Here is a 2,500-nt window from a genome sequence, read left to right as displayed (position 1 = left end):
TATATTATGTCACTCTTACCTTTTAAGGACACCAGCCCAGTTGTTGAACATACCTAACACTTGTCTCCACATTTAATGAAGGTGACACACGTATTCAGCAGTGTAATGTAACAGTGAGCAAGCTTTTGAAGCAATATTACCGACTTAAAATTCTTATTCCACCATTTACTCTGTATTATTTTAAATAATTCTTGAAATTTGCCAAGCTTCTGGTCTCTCCTCAACAAAATGAGCATCTACCTTAAAATGCTGTTGAAAGTAAGAGATGAAGCACTTAGCACTGTGTGGAAAGCCTGGGAAATGCTTCATTGTTGCTCTCATTACCATAAATATGGTAGTATTTGCACCTTTTTATATACATATCTGTGATGATGTATATAATTTTGCTTCATTATCTTTGTGGAATAAAAATTGAGTTTTCACTGTGAAAGTTACACAATAATATGAACTTAAATTCATTTTATATACACAGGTTTATAATAGCTTATAAAATACCTACTGTTTCTTAGTAGTATAATTCATATTTTCAAACAAGAAATGTATTATTTCACTAAATTAACTCCTGTTTTAAATCTTAGTATCATGGCATTGCAATTGAAATAGCATTATCTAATTTTTTCTTTTCATCAGCTTTTTAAATTTTATTTGCCAATGGCAGGGAAAGACAATTTTTTCATTTCAGCCATTGATTTGAATATCAATTACTTACAATTAAAACTTAACTACTATTACTAGTACCAGTACTACTAGTACTTGTATAATATTGGTTTATTAAGATTATTAATAAATCCATGCTCAATCTTTTATTAAGATTTTTTTTAGTGCAGTTTAAACTTCATAGCAACATTGAGAGGAACGTGTAACATATGCTCATGTCCAGGCTCAATTATAAATCAGCCATTTAACTAGTAAACACCAGAATACTCCTCATGTATATGTAATATAAATAAGTGAGATTGTATGACTCAGTAACAAAGAATTTTCTACGGCTCATGGTAACTTGTCCTATATTAATGCTATGTCTTTATCATTTGTTATTTATGTAAGTGTGTAGAGGAAATGCATTAAGTTGACCTGAGTTCATATTTAGTTACCTAATATGACTTGTGCTTAGCATAACTCTTAAACCTTTCTTCTGGATGTTTTTTTTTTTTTTTAAAAGATTTACTTATTTGGGCATACAGAACTGGGGTACAGGCCAGAGGTGCAGGGGCAGTGAGAGGATTCACCAGAGTCAGAGTGGGGAGCAGAACAGGCAGATTCATGAAGTACACTCCTGAGGGGGGCAGTGAATGAGACCGGAGAGGCCTCCTGTGCCATGTAGATCACTTCTGGGGCAAGCGGGGATGGAACTCCTGAAGGAGTGGCTTTAGCTTGTTAGTGCTGTGCTTTAACCTATTGCACCATCAGAGAGGGCCCTGGGTATTCTTAAATTAGAATTAATTAGGAAAAAACCCAGCCATTTGCTCCACATTTGATACCCCTTTTTGGGGGTAATTATGCAATGATATGATTAGTATTTTAAGATAATGTAAATATCATTATGGTGCTTTATTAGTTGTGCTCTACTTTCATAATTCCTTTGCTTGCAAATTTTCACTAATCATATAATGAAAGGAAGTTGAAAGAAGTGTAGATTATAAAAGATGACCTGAGGTATATATGCAGCATCTTTTCCCCCATTAGTGATTTTTATTCTTTTTTTCTTTTACACCTAAATAACATTTATTAAAGATTCTTCATTCAACAAGTTGCACAGCATTTGCAAAGTTGGTTGGAATCCAAACTTTTCTGTTTAAATGATTGTTCAGGGCTAACAATTATTTGATAGTAATTAAAACAAGCTTACATGCTTGCTTCCCTTTTCTTCTAGTTTCTAGATGGTAACTAAATACTATTTAGCTCACTAAGAGAAGGTGCAGTGACTCTGCCCCAAATGTTTTCTTGAATACTGCATAAAATTAGAGATCTGTTGGGACAAAAACTTTTCTGTCTATAGGCCACTGGTCCCCAAATTAGCATCTTTTACCTCACCTGTAACCTCGTAGAAATGATCAACTGAATCAGAATCTCAACTGCAGGGAGGCTAAGAAATTTAGTTTAAGAAGCTTCTTCAGGTTATCTTAAAGCATGCTGAACCACACTGTTCTAAGCCAAGGAGATTAATGAATTCTAGATATTACTGAAACAGTGAGGAGTACATAACTATCTTTCAGTAGCTTCAGTCAGTAGTAAACAACCATATGTTCTACAGCCAAGAGTAGAGAGAACTTTAGCATCACAGTGGATAGGTAAAAAAGGAGGCATAATGTATGTGAAATACAGGTAGGTACAGTTAAAAATGGTAATGAGGGCCCACCTTGGTGGCAAAGTGGGTTAAAGCACAGCACTATGAAGATATTGAAGTCAGTGCAGTGGCCAGGGACGTGACCCACATGGTGTGGCAGACTTCTCCTGACCCTTCCATTGCTCCCCTCAGCAGTGTATTTCAGTAGATCTG

Source organism: Condylura cristata, unplaced genomic scaffold, assembly GCF_000260355.1.
Source record: "Condylura cristata isolate star-nosed mole 26May11 unplaced genomic scaffold, ConCri1.0 scaffold00002, whole genome shotgun sequence".
Classification (NCBI taxonomy): Eukaryota; Metazoa; Chordata; class Mammalia; order Eulipotyphla; family Talpidae; genus Condylura; species Condylura cristata.
This window is presented reverse-complemented; position numbering follows the sequence as displayed.